At 43.4% G+C, this 17,795-nt stretch overlaps 1 pseudogene; it reads right to left on the bottom strand.

The window, feature by feature from the left end:
- Positions 1 to 8,698: 8,698 nt before the first annotated feature.
- On the bottom strand, positions 8,699 to 9,239 carry LOC134481871 (U1 small nuclear ribonucleoprotein C-like; annotated as a pseudogene).
- Positions 9,240 to 17,795: the final 8,556 nt, after the last annotated feature.

The following is a 17,795-nucleotide window of genomic DNA, read 5'->3' as shown; positions in this document are numbered from 1 at the left end:
ACTAACTAGCAAAACTGACAGAAAAACTCATAGAAATAAAAAGTTTAAGAATCCTTCCTGCTGGTGTGCACTCCTTCCAATAGCAGACTTTTGCAAATGGAGTTTTACAGTCTATATTTAAGAAATTGTATGTTTGTAACAAATAAAGTATGCGGAAAAGTGAATGACAGTCTTGTGGCCTTGCCTCTTATTTAAGGGATTGCATGGTGATTGGGGAAGGAATTATTATCATCTTTTGTGGTTCACAAATGGCTGTGGGTTTGAAGAAGTCCCCACTTGAAGTGGCCTGAGATCTAGCCACTTTCAGATCATCTGGGTTTCTGTTGAATAAGTCAGAACAGATTAGAAGGGCTCACCAAAGCTTGCTGCCCCAGATGTTCCCTCATTCATATTGAACTGACTAAGCAGCAAATTAGGCCAATCTTCTCTTGCCCAAATGATAGAAAACAGGATGGTGTTCAGTGTCCTGGCCAGAGATTCTCAAGCTCTTTGTGTCAGGAACTGCTTTATCCTTCGTAGCCAAAGGGATCTTTCTGGGCTGTGTCCACAAGTACCTGTGAGACTGGAGATGGGTACATGCGGTCCACTGTCAGCAATGACACCATTCCCTTTGGCTTCTGGAGCACACCATAGACTTCTGAGAGAAGAAGTGAACAGTAACACGAGCTCTATCCAATTTAGTTGGCTGCACTCCTGGAGAAGTCTCGTAGTTCTAAACACCGCATCAGTCTGTGTGAGTGACAGTTTTGAAAATGAAGGATAGGATTGGAGAAGATACAAGTTTAGCCAGGAGTGGTGGCACAGACTTAATCTGAGCAGATGGGTTTCAGGTAATTCAATGCCAGCCTGGTCTACATAACAAATTCTAGGCCAGCCACAGCTACCTTGTCTCAAAAAAAAAAAAAAAAAAAAGTTTAATTTATTTAGCTCTTTTTTAGGAAGTAATCCTATACACAGAGACAACACAAGTGCATACACATAACTTTCCTGTGATTATGCCTTTGTGCAGTCTGGCATTGGTTACTAGTGCTGGGGACAGGATAGTTTGGAGAGTTCTGGGTTCTCATGTGCTGGTCAACTGGGCCAGAACCTCAAGACATGAGTGTGTGGACCTTTTTAAGCTTCCCCAGGGTTTTATTGTGTAGTGATAGCTAAGAACCAGTGGCTTCTGGGATCTGAAGGTACAAGGAAGAGGGGATGATTGCTATTTTAAGGATCTTTGCCAAAGCAGTCCTCAGTGTATAGCTTTTCCTGAACTTCCAGCCTACCATGGTGCTGGCAGGATGCTGAGAAAGGGTGGAACAGAAAATCCTCCAGCATTGTCTTCAGTCCCTTGGCTAAAAAAACCTGGGGTGGTTTTACACAGAGACCCTTTACTTTGCACTGGATTGCCCAAGCCATGAAGCATGGATTTCCAAGTTTGGACCAAAGAAGAAGCCATGCTACTAAGAAGCCTCGGGCAGTGTTGATGTGTTAGTTTGAGGACAACTTAAAGATGAGCGACAGACGAGATGATGCAGCAGGTAGAGATACTTCATGCTGAACCCCATGAGTGAAGTTTGATCCCAAGGGCCACATGGTGGAAAGAGAGAACGGACTTTGAGGGTCGTCCTCTCTTCCTCCATGCACCATGGTGTATACCCAACACATAATACGCAGAAAACAATAAAGGTGTGGTGGGACACCCGTAATGCCGGCACTCTGGTAGGCCGAAGCAGGAAGATCAATGTAATCTTGAGGTAAACCTGGGCAGGACCATGCGTGTATCAAAACTGTGGGAGGAGGGGCTGGAGAGATGTCTCCCTGGTTAAGAGCATTTACTGCTCTTGCAGAGGATCTATCTGGATTTGATTTGCAGGGAATTTAATTCCTGCTCTCAGCTTGTGTGGATATTGCACACATGTACCACATAGACACCCAGGCAAAACACCCATACACATACAAATCTTAAAGTTGTTTTTTTGTTTGTTTGTTTTTTGTTGTTGTTGTTGTTGTTGTTTTTAAAGCAGAAATCACAACTGCCAGGTTGCCAGGTTTAGTGCCCACCTGGAATCCTCCTAGCATTAGGGAAGCAAAAGGAAGGTGGATCTTTCTGAGTCCAAGGCCAGCCTAGCTAGTCAACATAGTGATTTCCATGGCCAGGACTATGTAGAAAGACCCTATCAAAAAAAAAACAAAACAAAACCCCTGGGGTTTATCCAGAGGAAGATCTTTAGTTGCTGGGCACACTGAACCTTCTGAGAGTTGCCAAGCCAATCTAGCGTCCCAGGAAGCACTGAGGCTTGGGCATGAGAGCCATCTGGTGGTCATGGCCAAAATCTCAGTAACTGCTCTTGGATTAGATCATTCATAAATTCGGTTAATTATTGGGTAGCTGTTATATGTTATTCTAGATGTGGAAGACGTGGTCCACGGTTTGAATGGAAGTACAGTCTAGCCAGTAGAATGCATTTACGAAGCACTAAAAACGACAGCAGATGATGTCACCAGCAGCACCTTTCTTAACTCAGGCATCTGCTCCGTTTAAGAGACGGCTGCAGAGAAACCGGAAGAAAGGCATGGCCCCCGTACCTGAAACCCCAGCACTTGGAAGGATTTAGATCTCACAGTGTGAGAGCCAGGCTGTGTGAGACTTTCTCAAATAAAACCAAACTAACCTCAACGAATGACGGTGCTGCTTCTCTCCAAACCGTGTAAAAATGGTTGAAGGTGGTGGCTGCTGTGGAAGAGTTTAGCATACATCCATTTGCACGTTTTGATAGGGTGCTATTAAGTCACAACGTTCGCATTTACGCGCAGTTATTTATTTATTTATTTATTTATTTATTTATTTATTTATTTATTTATTTTTGAGACAGGTTTTTATCTGTACAGCTCTGGCTGTCCTGGAACTCACCCTAGACCAGGAGATCTTGAACTCAGGCATCTCCCTCCTTCTGTATCTTTTTTTTTTTTTTTTTTTTTTTGGTTCTTTTTTTCGGAGCTGGGGACCGAACCCTCCTTCTGTATCTTGAATGCTGGGATTTAAGGCTTGTGCCACCATTACATGGCAAATGCACTGATTTATATCAAGAAAGTGTGGGCCAGAGAGATGGCTCAGTGGTTGAATACTTACCGCAGAGGCCGAGAATGCAATTCCCAGGACCAAATAACCTCTGACCTGCTCTCACATGCTCATTTGTATCCACACATACACGTAATTTGAAATAAAAGCTTTGTGTGCCTTTAATCCCAGCAGCACTTGGGAGACAAGGGGAGGCTGATCTCTGTGAGTTCAAAGCCAGCCTGCTGTCTACAGAGTGAGTTCCAGGACAGCCAGAGTTACATAGAGACCCTGCCTCAAAACACAAAACAAAACCTAGCCTTCACGGTGGGATCAAAGGCCCGAGAGCCATCCCACACTTTATCGTGAAACTGTGCCACAACACACACAACTCTTATGCGGAAATTAAGTTGAAAAATAATTTAATACTTTTTTAAGATTTATTTACTTTATATATGAGTACATTGTAGTTGTTTTCAGACACACCAGAAGAGGGCATCGGATCCCATGACAGATGGTTGTGAGCCACCATGTGGTTGCTGGGAATTGAACTCAGGACCTCTGGAAGAGCAGTCAGTGCTCTTAACCACTGAGCCATCTCCAGCCCCCAATTTAATACTTTCTTGTGTTAAATTCCACTCAGACACAGATGCAATGAAATTTCTCGTGTCTGTAGAGTTGACAGAAGATGTGTTTATTACTCTGACTCTGATGGAGTGAGTGCATTAGATGCTTGCCCAGCACGTTCTACTCCTGGGAGGCAGACATTTCCCTGTCATTCATTTAAAATGTTTAAGTTGAGGCTGGAGAGGTGGCTCTGTGCTTAGGAATGCTGGTTGCTCCAGAGCTTCCAGGGACTAAGCCACTACCCAAAGACTATACATGGACTGACCCTGGACTCTGACCTCATAGGTAGCAATGAATAGCCTAGTAAGAGCACCAGTGGAAGGGGAAGCCCTGGGTCCTGCTAAGACTGAACCCCCAGTGAACGTGATTGTTGGGGGGAGGGTGGTAATGGGGGGAGGATGGGGAGGGGAAGCCCATATAGAAGGGGAGGTGAAAAGGCTAGGGGGATGTTGGCCCGGAAACCGGGAAGGGGAATAATAATTGAAATGTAAACAAGTTAATAAAGATTAAAAAGAAAAAAAAAAAAAAAAAGGAACGCTGGTTGCTCTCTCAGAAGACCAAAGTTGGATTCCCAGCACCATACAGCTCACAACTATTAGAAATTCCCAGTTTAGGGGATCTGACACCCTCTTCTAGCCTCTTCAGGCATCAGACAAACCATCCAGACACATAAAACAAAAGTAAAATAAATATTAAAGGATTGGGGATTTAGCTCAGCGGTAGAGCACTTGCCTAGCAAGCGCAAGGCCCTGGGTTCGGTACCCAGCTCCGAAAAAAAGGAAAAAAAATAAATAAATATTAAAAACTAAAATAGAGGGGTTGGGGATTTAGCTCAGTGGTAGAGCGCTTGCTTAGCAAGCGCAAGGCCCTGGGTTCAGTACCCAGCTCCGGAAAAAAAAAAAAAGAAAGAAAGAAAGAAAGTTCTCCTGAACTCCGGAAACTGAACTCCTGGTCCTCCTGCATCCTCGTCCCAAATTCGGGAATTATAGGCTTGTGCCACCGCGCCTGGCTGGTAATGTAGTTTAGGGCACGGATTAGCTTATTAGCACTTTGCCCTCCTAGCATGTCAAGGTCTGTTATTGCGTGCCAGTTGAACCGAGTGAACTCCCATTGACTCGGAAAGAACATATACAGTAATCTCTCCGTGCTTGACCCTCTTCAGATTCAGTCCAAAACCCCCTCTGAGTTAGGCAGGATAATGCTTGCTGTCAGCCAGAGTGAACGGTGGGGACTGGATGGTGTTAGACCTGCAGTTTGCGGTCAGTGATGAATCAGGGTCCAACTAGAGAGTTCTAGGTGTGCACTCTTCCGGTGGTTCTGTGTGGCACATACTGTGTGGCAGGAACAGAAGAGTTGGTTATACAATAATACTTTTTTTTTAAAGATTTTTATTTATTTTACGTATGTGAGTACACTGTAGAGTGAGTACACTGTAGCTGTCTTCAGACACACCAGAAGAAGGTTTCGGATCCCATTACAGATGGTTGTGAGCCACCATGTGGTTGCTGGGAATTGAACTCAGGACCTCTGGAAGAGCAGTCGGAGCTCTTAACCACTGAGCCATCTCTCCAGCCCCAATACTTTTTTTCTAATGATTTACTTATTATATATAAGTACACTGTAGCTGTCTTCAGACACACCAGAAGAGGGCATCGGATCCCATTACAGATGGTTGTGAGCCACCAAGTGGTTGCTGGGAATTGGACTCAGGACCTGTGGAAGAGCAGTCAGTGCTCTTAACCACTGAGCCCCGATAATACTTTTTTAAAGTTTAGCAATAATTGCAAGAGCGAGCTTTTAAAACTAGGGATTTAATAAAAAACGAGCAAATTATAATTTGTTTCTATGTGGATTCCCACAGGATTTTTGTGGATGTTTATAAACTAGCAGGGCCTCAAGATCAATGACGCCAGTGTCTTAGTCAGGGTTTCTATTCCTGCACAAACATCATGACTGAGAAGCAAGTTGGGGAGGAAAGGGTTTATTCAGCTTACACTTCCACATTGCTGTTCATCACCAAAGGAAGTCAGGACTGGAACTCAAGCAGGTCAGGAAGCAGAAGCTGATGCAGAGGCCATGGAGGGATGCTCTCTTATAGAACCCAGGACCACCAGCCCAGGGATGGCACCACCCACAATGGGCTGGGTCCTCCCCCCTTCATCACTAATTGAGAAAATGCGTTACAGCTGGATCTCATGAAGGCATTTCCTCAAGGGAAGCTCCTTTCTCTGTGATAATTCCAGCTTGTGTCTCGCTGACACAGAAAACTAGCCAGTATACCCAGGAATACCAAAAGATATGTCTGCTATATAAATGTTAAATGTCTACTTCAGGACTAGAGAGATGGCTCAGTGGTTAAGAGCACTGACTGCTCTTCCAGAGGTCTTGAGTTCAATTCCCAGCAACCACATGGTGGCTCACAACTCTCTGTGGTGGGATCTGATGCCTTCTTCTGGTGTGTCTGAAGACAGTGTACCCATAAAATAAACAAATCATTTTTAAAAAAATGTCTACTTTAAAAGTTGGGGACCTGGAGAAATGGCTCAAATGTTTAAAGCACTGGCTGCTCTTGAAGAGGACTTTGGCTCAGTTTCCAACACCCATACAGGGTTCACAAGCATCTGTAACTCCAGATCTACCAGCCTCTACTGGCCTCTCCCAGGACCATGCATGCACAGGTTACACAGACATATATGCAGGCTCATACACAGAAGATTTTTTTTAAAATCCTTGGTAATTACTTTGAAGTAGCTTTACCCATGGACCATGATTTAATCAATTGAAAAGGCACATTTATAAGTCACTTCATAAATGAATGTCTTTTCATTTATTATTTATCTATTTTTATTTTATGTGCATGAGTGTTTTGCCTCCATGTATGTATGTGTGCCACCTGTGTGCCTGGAACCCAAGGAGGTCAGTAGAGGGCGTCAGAACTGGAACTGGATACAAGTCTGTGTGTAGTTCAGTTTTCTACCAAGAGGGGGAGCCATCGAATTTCAATAAGATTCAGCTAGTCTGCAAATTGTGAGAAAGTAGAGGTGAATCTTTTTTTCTTTTCGAAGCTGGGGACCGAACCCAGGGCCTTGCGCTTTCTAGGCAAGCGCTCTACCACTGAGCTAAATCCCCAACCCCAGTAGACATGAAATCTTAAATGTGCAAATGGCCATTTGTTTTTCTTTTCTTTCTGCCCATCTCTCTATCTAGAGATGCTTGAGTCTTCAGAAGTTAGTCTACACAGCATCGAATTACCTGTTTATTATTTATGTGTAGCTGCGCCCTCATGCATGTATGAGCACCATGTGTGTGCAGTGACCATAGAGGCCGGAATAACTTCCTAGAACTGGAATTGCATTTATAAGCTGTCATGTAGGTGCTGGAAATTGAACCTGGGTCCTCTGGAAGAGCTGCCAGTCCTCCTAACCTCTGAGCTATCATTGGAGCCCTGAGTTACTCTGTAAATGAAATGTTGCCTTATTCAAAGTCAGTTGAACAACTTCCTTTTCTTCTTCTTTTTTTCTTTCTTTTTCTTTTTCTTTCTTTCTTTTTTTTTTTTCGGAGCTGGGGACCGAACCCAGGGCCTTGCGCTTGCTAGGCAAGCGCTCTACCGCTGAGCTAAATCCCCAACCCAGTTGAACAACTTCCATCTAAACACTTGGTGAAAGAGATGATGAGAAACCTCAGATTTCAAAAACAGGAAGACTTTGAATCCTCACAAAAGATGGAAGCAATTAACTAAATAAGAAGTGACTGGTTGGGGCTGGAGAGATGGCTCAGTGGTTAAGAGCACTGACTGCTCTTCCAGAGGTCCTGAGTTCAAATCCCAGCAACCACATGGTGGCTCACAACCATCTGTAATGCCCTCTGCTGTGTCTGAAGACAGCTACGATGTACTCATATACATAAAATAAATAAACCTTTTAAAAAAATACTTAAACTTCATCTCATCTTTCAATTAGCAGAATATTAACAGTCAAAACAATGTGATAAAACACAAAGGGAAGGAGCTGGCAAGCCTACTCTGTTAGAATCTCATACGCCTGTCCTGGAACTTGTGATGTGAAACAGGCTGGCCTGAAACTCACAGAAATTCACCTGCCTCTGCCTCTCAAGTGCTGGGATCGAGCAAGGCACCATGTTTAGCAAAAAAAAAAATCTTTTAATCAAACTTTTCTTCCATTTGTTTGGACTACAATGGAGTCCTTGTGTAGCTTATGCTGCTGGCTCTGGACTCAAGATCTTTCTGCCTCAACCTGCCAAGTGTTGGAATTGCAAGTGCCCTCCTGTTTGAGTACAACTTCCATTTTCAACTGGAATTTACATTTTTCACTGGAAATTAAATGCAATCATATGGGCCTACACGGTGGAATGTTTACATTTGGTGAAACTGAAAGAAACTGGAGACAACTTTTAAATTTTTTCAAAGACAGGTGCTCTATTCTAGAAGTCAAAAGATGGTAACTGAAAAAGTACTGAAGGGGGCTGGAGAGATGGCTCAGCGGTTGAGAGCACCCGACTGCTCTTTCAGAGGTCATGAGTTCAATTCCCAGCAACCACATGGTGGCTCACAACCATCTGTAAAGAGATCCGATGCCCTCTTCTGGTGTATCTGAAGACAGCTACAGTGTACTTATATATATAATAAATAAATAAATCTTTAAAAAAAAAAAAAAAAAGAAAAAGTACTGAAATGTCTATATCTCTCAATACAAAATCCCTGAGAATTGAGTCTTTCCTTTATTTTATTTATTTATTTTTAATTTATTTATTTATTTATTTTTTTGCTTCTTTTTTTTCAGAGCTGGGGACCGAACCCAGGGCCTTGTGCTTGCTAGGCAAACGCTCTACCACTGAGCTAAATTCCCAACCACTATTTATTTATTTATTTATTTATTTATTTATTTATTTATTTATTTATTTTTCCGGAGCTGGGGACCGAACCCAGGGCCTTGCGCTTCCTAGGCAAGCGCTCTACCACTGAGCTAAATCCCCAACCCTATTTATTTATTTTTTAACTAAAAGAGCTGATGACTTTATTTTCACATTCCACAATATAAGTGAAAACCGCACTTTTTTTTTGTATCACTTCTCCCTCCAGAAGCGTTCTCTCTGTTAGGAAGGGAAATTCCCTGTCATGCTTCCAGTAAACACACAGGCTCAGCACCAAGATCTCCTGGTGAAACAACGGGGAAATACAAAAGGATAAAGAGTGCTTCTGCTCTTATCCGTCTGGCCGGGTCATGCCAGGCCGTGTGGGCACCATCATAGGGCGGGCGGGAGGTTTCATCATTGGAGGCCCGGGCATCGTGGGTATGTGGCCTCCCATGGGTGGTCTCATCCCAGGAGCTGGTCCCACAGGCATCATCCCAGGAGGAGGAGGGCCCATCACTGGCATCATGGGAAGGCCTCCCATGTGGGGTGCAGGCATCATGCCAGGCAGAGGAGGACCCGGGAGACTGGGGGGAGGCGGCTCCTACAGGCAGAGGAGCAGAGAACGGAGCTGGAGAGATCTTTCCTGTTGAAACGCAGCCGTTGTTTTGTCAGTCAGGCTCTGGGCCTGCTTTCCCATCCATTTCTGGTAACAGTGTTTCACATTCTCTTTGTGTTTCGGAGCTCGGCTGTGTGTCTTCCTCACAGACGGAGAATCATGGGTAAGGGGTTGGGGATTGAGCTCAGTGGTAGAGCGCTTGCCTAGGAAGCGCAAGGCCCTGGGTTCGGTCCCCAGCTCCGGAAAAAAAAAAAAAAAAAAAAAAAAAACCAAAAAAAAAAAAAGGTGTCCTTTTGGGCTGGAGAGATGGCTCAGTGGTTAAGAGCACTGACTGCTCTACCAGAGGTCCTGAGTTCAAATCCCAGCGACCACATGGTGGCTCACAACCATCTGTATGTAATGAGATCTGATGTCCTCTTCTGGTGTGTCTGAAGACAGTGACAGTGTACTCACATATATAAATAAATAAATCTTTAAAAAAAAAAAAAAGAGAATCATGGGTAAGATACGTATCACAGCAGTCGCAATAAAACTTAGGCATGTTGCTCCACGGGCCGTTGGCTATCCCGGTCGAGTCTTTCCTTTATATAGCAGAACTTCCTCCACCCCTGAATCGAATTATTTCTCTATAAAAAAAAAATCATATTCTGGGATTTGGGGAAATAGCTCAAATGGTAAGGTTCTTGCTAGGAGACCATGGGAAGGTTGATTCTTGACGTCCTGTGAAGAGCCAGGTGTAGTGCTTTTTTTTTTTGGTTCTTTTTTTCGGAGCTGGGGACCGAACCCAGGGCCTTGCGCTTCCTAGGTAAGCGCTCTACCACTGAGCTAAATCCCCAGCCCCAGGTGTAGTGCTTTTGTGTATGACCCCAACACTGGATAGGTGCATTTCCTCAGCGAGACCATCTAGCTGAAGCAGTGAGCACCATGGCCCAGTGAGAGAAACCATCACAAATCGTAAGGTAGATAGCCTCTGAGAAACATGCAATGTTGACATCTGGCCTCTACACACAAGCACATTTACATACATGTGCACCCAACCCCCAATGTAAATATATACACGCACACATACATACATGCATGCATGCATCCATCCATACATGCATAAAATACAATATGTAGCTCAGTTGATAGCATGCTTACCTAACATGCATGATGCCTGGAGTTTAGTTCCCTATACCACAGAAAACTGGGCATGGAAGCACGTGGCTATCATCTCAGCACTTGGGGAACAGAGGAGGGAACTTAGAAATTTAAGGTCATCCTCCACTATTACAGAAAACATTTAAGGCCAGCCTGGGTTACAGGAGACCCATTTTTTTTTCTTTTCTATTTTTCGGGGCTGGGGACCAAACCCAGGACCTTGTGCTTGCTAGGCAAGCGCTCTACCACTGAGCTAAATCCCCAACCCCAGGAGACCCATTTTTATATATTTGGTTGTGAGCCTAGCCTTTAACGGCTGAGCCATCTCTCCAGTCCAGGAGACCCATCTTTAAAAAGTAAACTTTGTATATATGTATACACACACATGTGTGTATGTGTACCACATGCATGCCAAATGCCCACAGAGGCCAGATGTCAGATGCCCTGACCTGGAGTTACTGATAGGAGCCACCGCCTGGGTGCTGGGAATCAAACCTGGGTCCCTTGCGAAAGCGGCAAGTGTGCTTAACAGCTGAGCTCTCTGTACCATGGATATTGATATTCTGTGTATATTAATACAGAGAATCATTAGGCAGTTGTTCATTTGCCTGCCATTTTCCAAATAAAAGATAAGAGACCTTTTAGATTTACAACAGACCTTACAGCACTGTAGCTGGGCAGGTATCAGCCCTGGAAGCTGTCTTGTCTGCTTCCCCTGCCAAAAGCCTTATAAACGCGTGAGGCTCTTCCATTCGTGTGGCTCCTACTTCATCAGGCAGCCCTCAGGGCCACATGCTTACAATACATTATGGAGACTTGCTTCCTCCTCTCCTCGTTCTCTCCATGGTCCCTACCTGAAAACCCCCAGCCCAGGAAACACTGCTCTGCCGACTTCTCTTCTGCCCAGCCCTGGCTGTAGGCATCTTTCTTAACCAATCAGGCATCTTTATTAACCAATCAGGGATAAGTTGGGGGACAAAGTTTACACAACAAAAGCTGGTGTATGTGGGAAATCTCTGTCTTGGGGCAACCAGATCTTAGGAGACAGGATTTAGCATTTGAATACATAGCAACACCAGACCTACCCTAACAGTTCTCCCCTTTTGTCCAAATAAAAAGGCTCTTTCTCTTACAATAAACAAATTATATGGGTTGGGGATTTAGCTCAGTGGTAGAGCGCTTGCTTAGCAAGCGCAAGGCCCTGGGTTCGGTCCCCAGCTCCAAAAAAAGAAAAAAAGAAAAAAAGAAAAAACAACAACAACAAATTATATATAGCAAGAACAATTATGAAATCTATGGTTTACATTAATAAATGTAATCATTTGCATTTGGCAACTTAGGAGAAAGCATGCTGTTCTCCAACCTGCTGTGATAAGTTTAGAGTTCTGTATTTAAATAATTTTCTCATTACCACATAAAGCATTTTAAATCCTCTAACCTTAATAACTTGCAGTTACCAACCTTAAAACACCTGTTTACAATTTCCTCCAACCTTCATTAAAACTCCTTCTAGATCCTCTAACTTTCACTTACCAACCTTAAAACATCTCCTTACACCCTAAAACATGTTCTTAGATCCCTTAGAACTCATTTAACTGTAAAACAATGGCTATCTAGTCTTCAATCCCATCAGAGCCATGCCAGTGCAAAAGCAGACTTGGGCTGGCCAGCAGACCAAGCTCAAGGCTTTTGTCTCTGTTGGGGACTACAATGGTCATGTTGGTCTTGGTGTTAAGTGCTCCAAGGAGGATGCCACTGCCAGCCAAGGGGCTATCGAGTTGGCCAAGCTTTCCATCATCCCTGTGTGGAGAAGCTGCTGGGAAAACAAGATTGGCAAGCCTCACGTTGGGTACCACCTGACCAATCCAACTCAGTCAGTCACAAGATTTCCAGGGAGGAAGTGAGGATTGAAAAAAGACAATTAGGCAACACTGTAAGCTAACCCCAGTCAGTTCTGAAGCTGAAGTGGGTTTATTTTTTTCCAGTCTGCTTTTATATCATTCTAGGTACATACAAAGAATACGGTCAGTCCTCAGGCATAAGTAAAGCAATTGAAAAACAAACAAGGTGGGCTGGAGAGATGGCTCAGCGGTTAAGATCACTGACTGCTCTTCCTGAGGTCTGAATTCAAATCCCAGCAACCACATGGTGGCTCACAACCATCTGTAATGAGATCTGATGCCCTCTTCTGGTGTGTCTGAAGACAGCTACAGTGTACTCATATACAATAAAATAAAATCTTAAAAAGAGAGAGAGAGAGAGAGAGAGAGAGAGAGAGAGAGAGAGAGAGAGAATGGGGTTAGGGATTTAGCTCAGTGGTAGAGCACTTGCCTAGCAAGCACAAGGCCCTAGGTTCGGTCCCAAGCTCTGAAAAAAATTTAAAAAAAAGAGAGAGAGAGAGAAACAAACAAGGCAATAATCAAAGTAATCAAACAAGGCAATAAACAAAGTCCCATGGTCACTGTGTCTAGGGGTTTATCAGGATGACCAAGATACAAGAAATACATTCCCAGGCTGTATTTACCTCAAGCCTATTCCATTGTCCTAGCCCAATGTCAAATTCCGGACAAATTCCTATAAGCGGCCCCCAAAGCTCTCCCCAATTTACCAACCTTAAAACATCTCCTTGCATGGGAGGAGAGGCCCTTGGTCCTATCAAGGCTCACTAACCCAGTATAGGGGAATGTCAGGGCCAGGAGGTGGGAGGGAGTGGATGGGTGGGTGAGGGAGCACCCTCATAGAAGCAGGGGGAGGGGGAGGGGGAGGGGGAGGGGATAGCAGGTTTCTGGAGGGAAAACCGGGACAGGATAACATTTAAAGTGTAAATAAAAAAAAAAGGGGTTGGGGATTTAGCTCAGTGGTAGAGTGCTTGCCTAGGAAGCGCAAGGCCCTGGGTTCGGTCCCCAGCTCCGGAAAAAAAAAAAAAAAATCCAGTAAAAGAAAAAAATGTTTAAAAAAATCTATCAGTAAATGGAAACTGGAAGAAAAAAAAAAAAACCAAACATTTCCTTGAACCTTAAAAGATGTTCTTAGATCCTTTATAACTCAAGTTTAACTGTGAAACTATTACTATCTAGTCTTCAACACCATCAGAGACCGGCGAGATAAATTTTACCTGAGTAAGTAGAGAGTACAGGGTGTAGCTTCTGTGGCTAGAGATGACAGAAACGTGGCTTCCGGAACAGTTCCTCAGAATTGTCCCCATAAGGCTGGAGCATCTATCTTCAGCTTTCTGGACCACCATGCCCGACAGACTTGCCGTGAAGCAGGAATTCTGAAGGACTGCTTACCCTGTCTTGGCAAAGCTCAGGAATCAACTTCCCTGTGTCTGTTTTTCTCTTTCTTCCTCCCTCCCTCCCTCCCTCCCTCCCTCCCTCCCTCCCTCCCTTCCTTTCTTTCATCCTTCCTTTCTTCCTTCCTTCCTTCCTTCCTTTCTTTCTTTCTTTCTTCCTTCCTTTCTTTCTCTTTCTTTCTGCACAGCATTCTGTCTGCGAATGACGTGAGGAGATTTCTTTGCCTAGAGGCTAGCTTGCCATAGTTGAAGCAACCCCATATGGAAGTTCTTCAATGTTCCTCATCTTCTTTGAAGTAGATTGTGGGAACTTCCAGGAACAGACCTGTCTCATTGTTGAAAAAAAGTTAAATTAATAAGAACATCCTCAGGGTTGGGGATTTAGCTCAGTGGTAGAGCGCTTGCCTAGCAAGCGCAAGGCCCTGGGTTCGGTCCCCAGCTCCGAAAAAAAAAAAAAAAAAAGAACATCTCAAATGCCGTTTTCTGAGGGTCTCTAAGGTATTTGGAGATCATCTATTCGGAGCATAGTTAAATAGGTAACCTTGGCTTGTTTCTAGCTATTTACTATCTGCTTAAGATAGGATGTATAGGGGTTGGGGATTTAGCTCAGTGGTAGAGTGCTTGCCTAGAAAGCGCAAGGCCCTGGTTTGATCCTCAGCTCCAAAAAGAAAAAGAAAAAAAAAAAAAGATAGGATGTATATTTTCGTGATAACCTAATCTAGTATCTGACATGACAATGAGTTTGATTGACTATTAACTTGTCTTATTTATTTATCATAAACAGTTAGTAATAGCAGCTTCAAAAGGACTGGAACAAAAAATTGCACGTTTAAATGCATCCCAAAGGTCCAATACCTTATACAAGAGTTAAAAACATGTATATATAGTATGTTGTAACAAAAATAACCTTAATTTTTGTATCAATATACAAATATTTGTACCAATGAAAATCTTAAACCTGTATCAATATACAATAATCCATATCAATGTTACCAAAAATAACCATATGTAACCTACCCTTATATCCTATTGTTTCTATGTGTTATTTTTATATTCATCCTTTTCAACCTCCTTTCTTTCATCTAAGAAAGAAGGATAGAGAAAAGGAGAGGAAAGAGAGAAATCCTTGAGTCTAAGCTCCTATGCATTCCTTGCACGTGGAGGGCACGTGATGTTTGGAAGGTATAAATGGACTCCACAGACAGAAACAGAACTTGACTTGCTGGCACAGCTAGCTGTGCAATGCTTGTGGGTCTTGAGTCTTCACAGATCTTTGCTTCTCTTAAAGAGGAACACTGGAGATCTCCTGGCATCCCTCCAGGTCCCTCCTGCTGACACGGAGGCCTGGCTGTCTCTGCTAATTCCTGTCTCCTCTGTTGCTAACCCAACTCTACCAAACTGGACTGCTGGTGTATCTGTGAGGTGTTTGTGAGTGGATCGAGCTGCCACTGTCCGCTAACCTGTGGACTGAACTACTACTGAGTTACAGACAACACAGACGGGGTGGCTCCAAAGAACTTTTCTAAACAGGTCTATTTCCCCTGTACACTTTCTTCTCCACTACCTCTGGTGGGTGGTGGGCTACAAGGGAGGTTAAAGCATTTAAGAACCATCATTAAAAATAAAGTTTGACATTAATGTTACACTCTTGTTTCATTGGGTCAACCTTCATAGCCACATGTTCACAGTCCATATTATCCCATGGCGACTTCCGTCTTTCTCCTCTTCTTGTTCTCTTCGTGATCCCACCTGAGACTCCCAGCCAAGGAACCACTGCTCCACCCACTTCTCTTCTGCCAAGCCCAGGCTGTAGGCATCTTTATTAACCAATCAGGGATAACTTGAAGGGCAACAAAAGCTGGCATACATAGTAATTCACTCATATTTGGGCAACCAGGCCTTGGGACACAGTATTTAGCATTTGAATACATAGTAGCACCAGACAACTCAGATACTGAAAAGGTATCTATCAAAAGGAATGGAGAAAGAGGGATTCCAGGATAAAAGCAGGCTAAGTGACTTATGAGCAGTAAGCTCAATAAAGGATACTGGGGGAAAGTTCTTTGGTCTGAAGAGGATAGTAAAACATTCAATAGGTTTCAAGGAAAATGATGTTAGAACAGTAGGAAGAAAATCGTTCTAGGCAAACACCAAACACTATAAAATCAACAACACAATGGGAAAAATATACAACTTTCTAATACAGTTCTGAATATTAATGGTTTCTACTCTCTAAACAAAAGGCACAGACTACCAGTTCATATGAAAACAATCAATCAAATAAAAGCCTCCAAGCAGATGTCACTACTCCAGCCTCTAACTAAATAGGTATCAACAGGGACTGGAGAGATGGCTCACTGGTTAAGAGCACTAACTACTTTTCCAGAGATCCTGAGTTCAAATCCCAGCAACCACAGAGATAGATATCCACACAAAGCTTGTCAAAGGAGATAAAGGAGTCATTTCATATTGATTAAGAGAACAACCAGGGGGGGCTGGAGAGATGGCTCAGTGGTTAAGAGCACCGACTGCTCTTCCAAAGGTCCTGAGTTCAAATCCCAGCAACCACATGGTGGCTCACAACCATCTGTAATGAGATCTGATGCCCTCTTCTGGTGTGTCTGAACAGCTACAGTGTGCTCATATATAATAAATAAATAAATCTTTAACCTCCACATGTGTCCTGTGCTTCCGTATACACATACACAGGTAATATATATCCTCAGATTTATTAAAAAAAAAAAAAAAAAAGAGAACAACCGGGGTTGGGGATTTAGCTCAGTTGTAGAGCGCTTGCCTAGCAAGCGCAAGGCCCTGGGTTCAGTCCCCAGCTCCGAAAAAAAGAAAAAAGAAAAAGAAAAAAAAAAAAAGAGAACAACCCATCAAGGGGACCTTACAGTTCTAAACATATATGAACATGGTGCAAACAATAAAAAAAACAAATACTATTAGGCATAAAGTCACAAATTAACTCTAACACAGCAGTGGGTGACTTCAATACCACACCCTCAACAACAGATAGGTCAGCCTACACAAAAGGAATATCAGAGTTGACATAATTTGCATATTTTTCTTTTTTTTTTTTTCCGGAGCTGGGAACCGAACCCAGGGCCTTGGCGCTTGCTAGGCAAGCGCTCTACCACTGAGCTAAATCCCCAACCCCGAGTTGAAATAATTTAACAGACATCTCAGAATAATCTGTTTACAGTACAGAATACATAGTCTTCTCAGTAGGCTGTGAATATTTCTCTAAAATATATATTAGGACAAAAAGGCAGTCTCAATGAATATTTGAAAATTGAAATAACCCTAATGGGATGAAGCTAGAAACCAGTGGTATGAGAGAGTACAGAGGGGATTCTGGGTCAGGCGGTGCACCAGAAGTCCTACCCAGTAATACTCACTGAAACCATTCTTGAGATATTTTAGTAAATATCTCTAGATAATTTTTGGCTACTTCTTCCCCTTGTCCTAAGAATCTGCCTGAGATTAAATTGAAGAGTTTTGGATTAATGTCTTTGGCAGAGGAGAGGTTAATACAGTTCAGTATTCGCTGTGTCACATGGTTATTAGTGACTACTCTTTTTTTAAAAAAATTATTTATTATATATAAGTACACTGTAGCTGTCTTCAGACACACCAGAAGAGGGCATCGGATCTCATTACAGATGGTTGTGAGCCACCGTGTGGTTGCTGGGAATTGAACTCAGGATCTCTAACCACTGAGCCATCTCTCCAGCCCAGTGACTACTCTTAAGCAATGAAAAAAAAATCAATGCCCACCCCCCAAATGTACAGTTAATCCTGCAACTTGTAAAAGAAAAGCCTATGCAACCAAGTAAAACATCAACACGGCAAAGTTTGGCAAGTGTAACTCAAGGAAGGGGCCAGGTTCCTGTCCAAGCAAACAGACCTCGGTGGCATCGGGAGTGAAATTGTAGCGTTATGGAATTTTCCTCTGCAGTTAAGGAAAGCCATTGAGGCAGGGCATGTAGTAGCGGTGCCCCTGCATGGAGGAGGCCTGGAGATGCCATTGCATGGGGTTGTGAAAGCGAGGCGTGTATTTTGTTGGAGACCCCCAAGATGTTAGAGGTGCCAGAACCGTGGGATGTCTGCAGAGGAGAGCTACAGACAGATCGTGCGAACAGCCCACGAGTGAGAACTGTGCTGCAGTCAGCAAAGCTTGAAGGAGTGGGAGGTTCAAG

This window comes from Rattus norvegicus, chromosome 14 (assembly GCF_036323735.1).
Source record: "Rattus norvegicus strain BN/NHsdMcwi chromosome 14, GRCr8, whole genome shotgun sequence".
Lineage (NCBI taxonomy): Eukaryota > Metazoa > Chordata > Mammalia > Rodentia > Muridae > Rattus > Rattus norvegicus.
The sequence above is the reverse complement of the archived record's forward strand: the minus strand, read 5'-3'. Positions and strand labels throughout refer to the sequence as shown.